The following is a 12,807-nucleotide window of genomic DNA, read 5'->3' as shown; positions in this document are numbered from 1 at the left end:
GATCCTAGGGTCCTGAGTGGTGGTTAAGGTGGTGGCTTGGGATCCTAGGGTCCTGAGTTCAAGCCCCGTCGGCCACTGAATTAATGCACCGTGGGTTTGACTCAGCCCGTCATCCTTCCGAGGTCGGCGAAATGAGTACCAGTTCCAGTTTGTGTACTGGTAGAGGGGCACTGCATCAGCGACACAGTCGTGCTTCAAGAAATGAGAGCTACCCCGGCAGCTAAGCTGCCATACGACCACAACGAAATTGTGAATTAAAAATAAGCTGTTTTCATTGCCTTTCTTATACATTGATTTTATTGCGTTGTTTCCATAATTGTAAGTATCGGCCGAGTTGGTTTAAAAGATAAACCAGTATGTCTATTTGTATCAACTATATCAAAGAAGGATTTCATAAAAATGTGACAAAAACTATAACTGTATGAGAAATACTGATTTCAATTAATAACAACCTTTAAAATAAAATCATTCATAATAAAATCAAAATTCATTGCAAACTCTTTAAAGGCGGTCACGTGGTCAATGGTTTTTCCCTAATTAGTTTTCAATATCAATTAAATTACTGTTTTTTGTAAATAAACATACATAAATAAATGTTTTGAGTGGGGTAATCTGAAATCGTAGGGGGTAGGATGAAATCGATTTCAAGCTACCCCTGGGGGTAACTTGAAATCTATTTCAGATTACCGGGAGGTAACTTGTAAGGGGGGTAGCTTGAAAGGGGGGTAGCTTGAAATCTTTACACAGCACTCCGGGTACAATCGGCCCATGATCGAAGTTAGTCCTCCCGCGCCAGCACTCTCGGCTAAACATCGTTCGTGACCGTCTAAGACGAGCCATTTGTTGACACTTTCTCTCCATTTATCCCATCTTGCAGACGTAAAACGTTTGACTTCTTCGTTCGTTCCATTGTCCTGGTGAATAATGCATGGGGGAGCGTCTATTGGCTGTCGAGTGGTCACGTGATCCGTGTGGAGAAAATTCAAATGAAAGAGCGCGGCGAATGCATCGATTTTCAAGATGAAAATACACAATAACTGCAGATATTTGAGTGGAGAACTTTTGTATACGTATGTATTTGGATATATACTATCATATTATCAAGGTTTTGTCTACCCCCCCCCCCAATGAGTGGAACGAAATTGCACGATACAGCTTACGGCTGATGGCCTAGTTGTCATGAAGAAGCTGACACTCGAATATTTGTACACGCCAGGGATGCAACAACGGATGGTAGCAAGTCCATCATCATTAAGGCTAATGACACGGACGTACTAGTCATAGCAATATCTATACTGCCATCCTTACAGGAACTAGGTCTTGAGAACATGTGGATTGCCTTTGGCCAAGGAGCCAAGGTGCGATGGATTCCAGTCCATGAGGTAGTTTCTGCAATAGGGCCTGAGAAAGCTGGAGGGATCCCATACTTCCATGCGTTCACTGGATGTGACGTCGTGTCTGCCTTCCGCGGTAAAGGGAAGAAAACTGCATGGCAGACTTGGAACGTCTTTGATGATGTTTCTGAAACATTCACCAATCTCAGCCACCATCCAACATTGATTCGTGATCTTGACTTTTTTGAGATTTTTTTTTTTCAGATTTTTCAAAATTTGGATTTTCAAATGGCCAATCAGGCAGATTTGATTAGAATCCCCTGGAGAACAAATGTGCCAAATTTGATGCTTTTATCATCATTTGCACGATTCCTCTCAAAAATTGCTGTTATTTGCCCCACTTTAGTGATTGTTGTTAAGTTTCAAATTTACACATATAATCCTGCAGTGCAGGTGGTAACAGACATGCAGCACATACAGCACTGCACTGTACCTATGTCTGCGTCAACAATACCTTCTGTGTATAAATCTCAATCTTCCGTGTAATCGCAATTAATTCATTCGTTTTCGATTATTATTGCCTATTTTAAAATGATTTTTAGGTCAGCTCGCTGACCTAATATAACCGTTCGATGTCGTCCGTCTGTGTCTGTCTGTCTGTCTGTCTGTCTGTCTGTCTGTCTGTCTGTCTGTCTGTCTGTCTGTCAACAATTTTTATTTTTTTATCTCCTCCTAGACGTCTTGGCCGATTAAGTTATAACGAGGCCGTCTTAAGTTCTAGTTAACCTCATCCATCTTCGAAGATGGATGGAGGTTACTGTTTTCACCCCTTTCTGTTTGTTACTTTCGAAATCTAAAGATTTCGTAAGTATATTGATGCCTTCCGTTTCTGTTTGTTTGTTTGTTTGTTTGTTTGTTTGTTTGTAGGCACGATAACTCGAGAACGGAAGAAGCTACCAATGTCAAATTACACCACGTGATTCAGGAGGGTGATGGCTAGTGCTGATTAGATTTTGGTCAAAATCGGTCAAAGGTCAAGGTCACAGTGAGGTCAAATATTCGATTTTTGATGGTTTGGTACAGATAACTCGAGAACGGAAGAAGCTACCAATGTCAAATTACACCACGTGATTCAGGAGGGTGGTGGCTCGCGCTGATTAGATTTTGGTCAAAATCAGTCAAAGGTCAAGGTAACAGTGAGGTCAAACATCCAAAACATTCGATTTTTGATGGTTTTGTACAGAATCATCGTAGAAACTTCTGGTTTGTGTCGCTACCTTCTCAAGAGACAGCTTTTATTAGACAAGGTCAGAGGTCAAGTTGACGATTTCGTAAGTACCAGTCCATGACTGCTTGTTTGTTTGTTTGTGAACAGTATTACGGAAAAACTCCTCGACGGATTTCGACGAAACTTGGTGGGGGGGGGGGGGTTAGGTATGGTCCAATGATCATGCCATTAAATTTTGGACTTGGTCACCCCCCCCCAAAAAAAATTGTTAGAGAATTGTTTTTTTTGCATTTCTACATGTTTTAAGTGATTTCCAACCCCCCCCCCCAATTTTTTTTACCCCCCCCAAAAAAAATAGAGGAAATATTTTTTGCATTTCTACATGTTTTAAGTGATTTCCAACCCCCCCCCCAAAAAAAAATTGTTCGAGAAAAGATTTTTTTTGTATTTCTGCATGTTTTAAGTGATTTCCAACCCCCCAAAGAGATTGTTACCCACCCCCCCCGTAAAAAATTAGAGAAATTTTTTTTTTTGCATTTCTAGATGTTTTAAGTGATTTCCAACCCCCCCCCCCCAAAAAAAAATTGTTAGAGAAAATTTTTTTTTGCATTTCTACATTTCATTTCAAAAATGTTGGAGAAAACAACTACAACTCTGTCAGCACTGTTGACATCATATTTAATGAATAACATATAAGGTTCACTTGAGTGCCCCAGCAGTATTGGCGGCGGAGGTTTTGCACTCTCCCGAGTGCTCCCCCTCTAGTTTATTTCTGTTTTCACTTTTGGGACCTTCTCGTGGAACTACACATTTATTGAAGATAATTTTTGTGTAAATCCACTCAGAAACAAACTTTTCATGAGGAAAATATATTCAATTCAAATAACCGTGAGACTCTGGAAGGGACACCACATGCTTTCCGTTCACTGCTTCACCTGGTAACCTGTCCTCCTGAGGGACTGCTTATTCGTAGCATCTGTGAGATCAATGTTTAGATTTTAGATGGTTTGGAGATGTGCTCTACAAGTATCTGAAAGAATTCCGGTGAAAAACGGATGTTTTAAGATTTTGATAAGGCATTTCATCCGACGACGAGCTGGCTGGTAAGGTGACGCCGCACAGACGTGCAGGCAGCGAGTAATTGAGCTTCTCGGTGGCCCGAGGGTCCTTTTTAGTTGGGGTCCAGCTCTGTCCTGGATACAGCCATTAAATGCACACACCTAGAGTATTTATTTCACGGCCAGAAATGTGGGTTTGAAAATTGTATAATGATGTTGGGAATGACTCCTAGAAGATGGAGATTTTTGCTCTAAGCGGCATCACGCATTTATTTTAAATTCATTTTGAATTCTGTTTTCACTTTCCGGAGTCACAAAGGTTGATTAACACTCGATTGCATCAAGTTTTGTATCCGAGGCGACCGTCAAACCTGCTCGGGTGAACTATTAACTGTGACTCCAAGAACGAAAACTGTTGTGAGGGGAGAACCAAATGCAAAAAGGAGTCGAGGAAAGTGATGTCATGCTATACAGTAAACTTTTTGAGCCGAATACACGACATGGACAAATAATGTGGCCACCTGCTTGCCCAACATCTCATTCCAAAATCATGGGCATTAATATGGAGTTGATCCCGCTGTTGCTGCAATCATAGCCTCCACTCTTCTGGGAAGGCTTTCCACAAGATGTTGGAACATTTCTGCGGGGATTTGCCTCCATTCAGCCACACGAGCATGAGTGAACTAACTCAGTGCTGTCGAGTCGAGCATTTCACTCAGGCCGACTGGAAGGGTCTCCAAGCAGCCATCAAACTTCTGGAGTGGTCTCCTATCGCTACTTTCTCCAACATAAACACATCCTGGGAATTCTTTCAAAGAAACTTGCTCTCCCTCATGCACAGATTTATCCCCTCTCGTCTTCAGTTGTCCTACCCTTCCTCGCGACCATGGTTTATTGAAGCTTGTGGCGAGGAAGTTGTCCTGAAACAACTTGCTTTTGCCTCATGTGAAACAAACCCAACCGAGGGTAATCTCAGTTTCTTCCATAAAGCTCAGAACAAGTGTGTCGACCCTCAGGAGAGCCAGAAAACAACATCTTTCTCATCTCAAGTCCAAACTCTCAAACCTCTCTCCCTCCTCCAAATCCTGGTGGCATCTAATCAAATCTGTTTTTGGTGTATGTTCCCCCTCCATCACCTCCCTTACCTCAAATAGCCGCACTGCTGATACCGCATGTAAAAAGGCTGAATGCCTAAACTCGGTGTTTGCATCGAAATCTTGTGTCCAAAACCCATCAACTTCAGTACCCACCTCACCCAGTCGCACCAACTTGTTCCTGGACTCTGTGTCCTTTTCTTCTGACAATGTGGAGAGCTTGCTGTCAAACCTCGCCCCAGATTCTGCAACCGGTCCAGACAGCATCAGCCCACCTGTCCAAAAACCTTCTCCTCTGCTCTTGCTCACCCTCTCTCTGTTCTATTCACCCTCTAATTTGCTCAAGGTCATCTGCCATCTGTTTGGAAATCAGCAAACATTACTGCACTGCATAAAAAATGTGCAAAAACAGATCCCTGCAACTACAGACAAATCAGCCTTCTCCCCATCATCAGCAAGGTTATGGAATCCATCATCGCTTCAGACATTAAATCCTTCCTCTTATCCAATGGCTTGATTTCCGATCATCAATTTGGTTTCAGACCAGGTCACTCGACCCTGGACATGCTGCTTCAACTCTCCCAACAATGGATGGAGGTACTCAATGGCAGACATGAAATCAGAGCCATATCCCTAGACATATCATGCTTTTGACACAGTCTGGCAGCCTGCCCTGCTCACCAAACTCTCTTCCTATGGTATCCAAGGCCATCTCCACTCATGGCTCGCAGACTTCCTCTCCTGTCGCTGCCAATGTGTGGCCCTTAATGGAGCTCTCTCATCCCCTCTTCCTGTCCAGGCTGGAGATCCTCAAGGCAGTGTTCTGGGCCCTGTTCTTTTTCTGCTTTTCATCAATGATCTCTCCGACTCTCTAGAAAATCCTCTTTATCTGTTTGCTGATGAATCCACCCTCTGCCATACCATCTGTCCTCCCTCAGACTGGCAAGCAGCAGCTTCTTCACTCTCTGCAGGTTTGGGTAAAATCACAAACTGGTCCAACACGTGGAGCATGTCTTTCAATCCTGACAAATCTCACACTATCAGTATGTCTATCCGAAAGGACCGTTTCAAACGACCCCCCCCCCCATCTACTTTCTCAACAATCCGCTGGAAGAAGTCCTTTCATTCAAGCTTCTGGGTCTCACCATCTGCCATGATATTTCCTGGGAAAGCCACATTTCAAAACCTGGCCTCAAAGCCAATCACCGTCTGTGAATTCTCCGTCGTGCAAAGTCTTTCCGCGGCCCACCTGAGCTCCCGACCACTTATAAAGCTTTCGTCCGCAGCCTGATGGAGTACTGCTCCCCCCGCTGGGCTGGTGCTCCTGCCTCTCACCTTTCTCGGCTTCATGCTGTGGAAACCAAGGCGTTTATGATCATTGGTATCTCCCGCAGTGAAGCTGTCTTTGGGACTCACTCTCTCACCACAGGCAGGTCAGTGGTCTTTCTGTCTACCACCATCTAATTTCCAGTATCCCCCCTGCTCTGTCTATGGTATGCCCCCCCCCCCCCATATAGCCGCAGGGCACTCAAGGTCCGCCAGCAACCCCCTTCTGGTAAAACTACCAAAATCACGAATCACTGCTCATCTTCACTCTTTCATTTCTCGTTTTTTCCCACCTTTGAAATAACTCCCTCACTCTCTTCAATCCCATTCTTCCCTCCAGGCCTTCAAAACAGCCATTCACCACGATCTCTTATCTTCCCCCATCTAAAACCTCGATCTTTTCTACCCCCGTTAATCCACCCCAAACCCACCTCCTTCAAATTTCCTGCTTTCCTTCCTCAAAGTCCCTGTAGTGTCCATCTTGTATACCGTGTTCCCCGTCCCATCCCTCTCCCTTCCACAGATCTCCTGATGTCTCTGTCCCCCACTATTTTTTCCTTCCCTCTCCTACCCCTCTTGTCGCATGCCCCCTTTGCTGTGCATTGTGTGTTTGCTCTCATACTATCCTTGACAAGGTATACAAGAAGAAAAAAAAAAATTAAAAAAAAACAAACTTTACAGTTGGTAGCATTCACGCAGGTAGCGTTCTCCTGGCATCCGCTAAACCCAGATTCGTCTGTCGGACTGCCAGATGGTGAAGCGTGATTCAACATTTCCACAGCTCCAGAATCCAATGGTGGTGAGCTTTAGACGACTCCAGCTGACGCTTAGCATTGCGCATGGCGATCTTCGGCTTGTGTGTGGCTGCTCAGCCATTGAAACCCATTTCATGAAGCTCTCGCCGAACTTGTGCAGACGTTGCTTCCAGAGTCAGTATGGAACTCAGGCGTGAGTGTTGCAACCAATGATAGACAATTTTTCCATGCTACGTGCTACAGCGCTCAGCAGTCCCTTTCTGTGAGCTTGTGTGGCCTACAATTTATTTTTGGCAGTCATTGACCCTCCCATATATTTTCTGGAAGCTCAGGAACCGAACCCCAATATTACCATACAAGATCGGTTTTAACTATCACGGCATTTATCAGGAACGTAACCTCCCACCGCCCTCCACCACCCCCACCCACCCACAATATTTAAGGGTTTACTGTATGTTAAACGACCAAGCCATTGCAGACGAGAAAGACAGAAGCGTGCAATTTGACATTTCCATGCATGGAGAGATATAAACATACTGAAACCCAACAAATGGTAGAAAATTAAGCACATCTGATTAATATGATTTGCAAGCTTCTTTACACTTAGAATTTATGAAGTACAGTACTGTATTAAGTTATCTGTTAGAAAATCTTGAAAGGTCCCCTGACACGCACAAGTACTGAAATTTCATTTATATATGTCCTATAGGAGTTTGTAATCGTGATTTCAGATCTGACAATGTTTTTTCACAATACTCATTCTTTAAAATGTAAAATTAGAAAAACAAACCTCTTCGGGAACGCCCCTAAAAATTATCCTGAAAAGGGCGTAACCCACATGACGTCAACTACAGGATTACAAAGGCTGCACGTAAATTACTCGGGTTGGTGGTCTACATGATTCTATTGGCTTTCTGTGTGTTTCCACATTTGATTGGTTGACTCAATCGCTTCGTTCATTTCTGCTTTGAAAAAAAAAAATCGAACATTTGGTTTTGAATAATGGATGGCATGGACTTTCATTTGTCTGGTAACGACAGTGAGTGTGAGAGAAATGAAGGATTTTGGTCTGAATCACATGGAGAATTGTCAGATAACGTAGTCGCGGGAGGTGAAGTTCAGGCAGCTGGAGCTGAAATACGGTCTTAGCGGTTCGAGCCCGAAGCAGGACAAGCAGAGGAAAATGGCAATGAAATTCCCGGCGTTCATTATGATCGGGAGGACATTGAAGGAAGACTTAGCAATAACAACTGGTTCGACTAAATCCTATTCGTAATTCAATAATGTAAATTTGACTTGCATACTGCTCGATATCAGAAATATTTTAGTGAGGTGACGTGACCAGCGCAGCTTAGCGGACATGTTGCTCCGCGGCGAATTAATTACAAGCAAGGCCAACGCATGGCGTCGGCCGTATCTCTCTGCACATAAAACGAAGCAATCTCGCTGTCCGGATACGATGAAAACTTGTGTGCAGAACACACCTTGTGACACAATTGCCTCGAGTAGTCCGATAAATCTGACGTTCTGTTGCATTTTAATTTATTTTATTCCAACTGTCGTCATGTCGCACCAGTAGAAAACAATGAAAAAAGGAATAAAAAATAAAAGCTACAGCACGTCAGATTTATCGGCCGAGTCGTGCGGACGACGGATTTATCGGACGAGTCTAGACCAGTGTTTCTCAACCGGAGTTCCCCGGAACCCTAGGGTTCCGCAAGAAACAGTAATAAATAGGCTCATGTATTTTTGAGTAGTTTTTGTTTGATTTAATATTCGTAATTTTACTATACACGTATGGCATATTGTTGGAAACTCCTTGGTTATTATTTATTATAATAGAGGCTTCAACCTCTTATATTATTTACAATTATAACAACCATAGGGAATGTCAGGTCAGGTTCGATCCAGTCAGGTCAGGTTCGATCTGTGACCTTCTACAGGTACCATGTAAACCTGTACTAACCTGTTCCATGGTCGGGTTGTCGGCGACTAAACCGTCTCCCCCACCAGGTTTTCTGGTGAGGAGGGTGTTTGGATATGGACACCCAGCAGGATTAAAAACAAAACCTGTCAAAGGACGGAGGAGCTCCTTGTGAGCCAATGGCCATCCATATCTAGTGCCAAACTGTGTCTGCGGACGTCCTCCTGCAGTTGGGTCACTTCTTATTAGGAGGTTGGTGGCAGGATTTGCACTCCGGCCACCGTAAAACCCTTCATTCCGCAAAACGCAAAAACGCAAAAAAAATCTGAAAACCCACTCCGTGGGAGTACCTCCTGTGCAGCTTCCCTTCGCAGCGCAGCTCACGGGATGACGGGATTGGGGCAAAGCCTTCGGGACCCCCAATCTTTGATGATAGGAAGGAAACCACGGGGTAACATCCCTGGGTCAGATTGCGGGAGAGTGTGTCGGAGTGGTGGTGAGGTGTCGTCCACCAGACGGCGGTCTCCTTGGGTTAACCTGAAGCGGTCCCTTCGGGTGGGTGCCTGGAATGTCCTATCCCTAAGAGAGGATGATCACCTGTCTCTGTTATCATCTGAGCTCAAGCGTTTGGACATCGGGATTGCAGCTCTCTCTGAGGTTTGGAGACCGGATTGCGGCAAGATAATGGTGGGTGGTTACACCTACTATTGGTCTGGTCGCTCTGATGGTTACCATACCCAAGGAGTTGCTGTAGCTGTGTCCAATAAGCTGACTCCAATGATAATTGAGGTAACACCGGTCAACGAGCGTATTATGAGATTAAGGATTCGTCACTCCTTAGGTGTCATTTCCCTGGTCTCTGTTTATGCTCCGACTGAGGCGAGTGATCTCACCGTGAAGGATGCATTCTACGCCACACTCGAGTCTGTGGTTGATCAGTGCCCCAGGCGAGATGCACTTCTAGTCTTGGCGGATTTCAATGCATCGACTGGAACTGATAGGGATGGTTATGAGGTGTGTGTTGGTCCCCATGGGTCAGGAACTATGAACCAGAATAGCACTAAGTTCCTTGACTTTGCAAGAAGTGTTGGACTTAGGGTGGCTGGTTCATGGTTTCAGCGCCCACAAGCTCATCGCTGGACTTGGTATTCCAACGCTGGCGGTGTGGCAAAGGAGATTGACCATGTCCTCATTGACGGTCGTTGGAGGATGATCCAGAACTGCAGGGTCTACCGGAGTGCTCAGTTCCTCAATACTGACCACAGGCTTGTTGTAGCAACTCTACAGCTGCACCTTAAATCCTGGAGAATGGTACCATCCCAGCCTAGGCTGGATGTTGCCAAGCTCAGGGATGAGAGAGTAGCTGAGTGGACACTTGGGGGGTCTGGGTGCTTTGGGGGGGTTCTGAAGAGTTGTGGAGCGCCTTCAAGACCACCGTCCTTGATGTTGCCGGTGGATGCCTTGGAGCTCACCGCAGGGCAAAGAACAATTTTGTCTCTCAAGGGACACTGGATACCATTGACCAGAGTCGCAGGGCCAGGCTGAATGGCAGAGCTGAGCTGTTCAGGGAGCTGAGGCGTAAAACTGTACATGCACTGAGGGTGGACAAGGAGGCCTATGTGCGAGGAATCTGTGAGCAGGTAGAGCATCACCTGTGGACAGGTGATTCTCGTCCCGCTTACAGGGGAATTCGCGCATTACGTTCATCCAAGCCCATCCCTCGGAGCACTGCAGTTCGAGCAGAGAGTGGTAGGCTCTTGACAGAGGAGTCTGAAGTGAAGGCCCGCTGGGCCGGTTACTTTGAGCGGTTGTACCAGGCTGATCCCCCAGCTGTCGAGTTGGACGTCAAGGGTGTTACAATCCCTGTTGCTGACCCTCGAATCAACTGTGGTCCACCTTCGCTTGTGGAAACACGGGCTCCGGTGAACCAGTTGAAACGGGGCAAAGCTCCAGGGATCTGTGGCATCCATGCCGAACTTCTCAAGGCTGGTGGAAATGCTGCACTCATGTCGTTGCATGCAGTTTTGTGCTCTGCCTGGAACACAGGCATTATCCCAACTGACTGGAAGAGGGGCCTTGTTGTCCCTCTCTGGAAAGGGAAGGGTGATCGCCAAGACTGCAACAACTATCGAGCGGTGACGCTGCTCTCAGTACCGGGCAAGGTCTTTGCTCGGATAATTCTTGATAGGGTTCGCCACCATCTGCTTGAGCACCAGCGTCCAGAGCAGTCAGGCTTTACACCAAAGAGGTCAACGAATGACCGTATCCTTGCACTTCGTGTCCTCACCGAATGCAGAAGAGAGTTTCGGCAGGGGCTGCTTGCAGCCTATGTTGATCTCTGTAAAGCGTTCGATTCAGTGAATCGTGATGTCCTCTGAAGGATTCTTGGTCTTCGTGGGGTGCCACCAAAACTGATCGATCTGATGTCTGAACTCTACTCTGGTACTGAGAGTGCTGTGAAGTGTGGTGGTACCATCTCTGACTTATTTCCAGTTGTTACTGGAGTTCGTCAGGGATGTGTACTTGCCCCCACACTTTTCAGCACTTGTATGGACTGGATTTTAGGGAGGATGTCGGTGAGATCAAGTTGCGGTGCATCGTTTGGGAATGTCAAGATCTCGGACCTTGATTTTGCAGATGATGCAGTCATCTTTGTGGAGACTTTAGACATCCTCTTGGGGGCCCTCCATTGGGTACTGAATGAGGAGTCGGAGCCGTTGGGATTACGGGTGTCTTGGGTCAAAACTAAGATCCAGGCTTTCGGTGACATCTTGGATGCTGCTGTCCTGTCTGTGTCTGTTTGTGGTGAGGATGTTGAGGTCGTGGAGAGATTCACTTACCTTGGCAGTGATATTCATGTCTCTGCTGGCTGCGAGTCAGAGGTCAATAGACGTCTGGGTCGGGCCTGGGGAGTCATGGATTCACTGGATCATGGGGTGTGGCGCTGCCGGTACCTGTGCGGGAGGACGAAAGTCCGAATCTTCAGGTCCTTGGTACTTCGTCTTGCTCTATGGGTGCGAGACTTGGACTCTGACCAAGGATCTGAGACGGAGACTTAATTCCTTTGGTACCAGGTCTCTTCGGAGAATCCTTGGCTATCGCTGGTCGGATTTTGTGTCCAACGAGCGGTTGCTGAGAGACTCGGATGAGATTTGTTACCTGCATCGTCCGTGAGCGTCAGTTGCGGCTGTATGGACATGTGGCTCGTTTTCCTGACGCTGATCCTGCTCACCAGATTCTCTCAGCGAGGGAGTCTCATGAGTGGAGGAGGCCAGTGGGCCGACCACGTGCCTCATGGTTGCAACAGGTTGACCATCATCTCAAGGAGATGGGGATGGGCCTTGCATCTGCCTGGGGGATGGCCAGACGGAGGCCCCTGGAGTACCGGCGGAAAGTGGACGCAGCGACGCGCTGTTCTGGCACATGCTCTCATACCTGACCTGACCAGATAGGGAATGTATTTAACGATGTCTATATGGCGCCAGTGTGAAACTGCCCTCACTGGTTAGTGGACGTCCTGTACGCCGCGGATTCGTGCATCATTGAGTGACTGACTCAAGTACGGGACGCATGCACGGTGTCCATCTATCTTCTCTGTGCTTCCTCGCGTGGTCTCTCTCTCAAGGTTAGTTTTTCTGTTTACATTTATTGCTTCAGCTTTATTTGTTGAAGTTTTGTTTATCAAGTCACATGAGGTGTGTTTTTTTTTTTTTTGATTTAAAAAAGTTTTTTTTTGTGAATTAAAACCTCGGTGTGAGGTCTCATAAACGAGCAGTATGTTTGTTTTTTTCATTGCCAATAAATTTGACAAAAAGGGGGTCATTTTTTCCTTAAACCAGGTATCCAAAAAAAAATATTATATTTACCACGTGAACTACGATAAAAATATAAAAGAGCTAGATATAAATAATGGTATATAATAATTTTTATGCAGGGGTTCCCTGAGACATGAAAACTATTTCAAGGGTTCCACAAGGGTAAAAAAGGTTGAGAAAGGCTGGTCGAGACGCTAGAGATCTCGAGTCAATCCACTCTGTGCGAGTTTCTGTATGCGACGTCAACGCTGTGATTCGCTGGTCAACTTTTTT

General features: G+C 45.8%; 1 protein-coding gene across 3 annotated transcripts in view; it reads right to left on the bottom strand.

Moving 5' to 3' along the window:
• The window catches only part of SLF1 (SMC5/6 complex localization factor 1), a 177,352-nt gene that overhangs the window by 85,540 nt on the left and 79,005 nt on the right, over window positions 1–12,807 (bottom strand). The window lies entirely within an intron of this gene.

Source organism: Eptatretus burgeri, chromosome 3, assembly GCF_056783735.1.
Source record: "Eptatretus burgeri isolate ZD-2024b chromosome 3, Ebu_testis_v1, whole genome shotgun sequence".
Lineage (NCBI taxonomy): Eukaryota > Metazoa > Chordata > Myxini > Myxiniformes > Myxinidae > Eptatretus > Eptatretus burgeri.
This window is presented reverse-complemented; position numbering and strand designations above follow the sequence as displayed.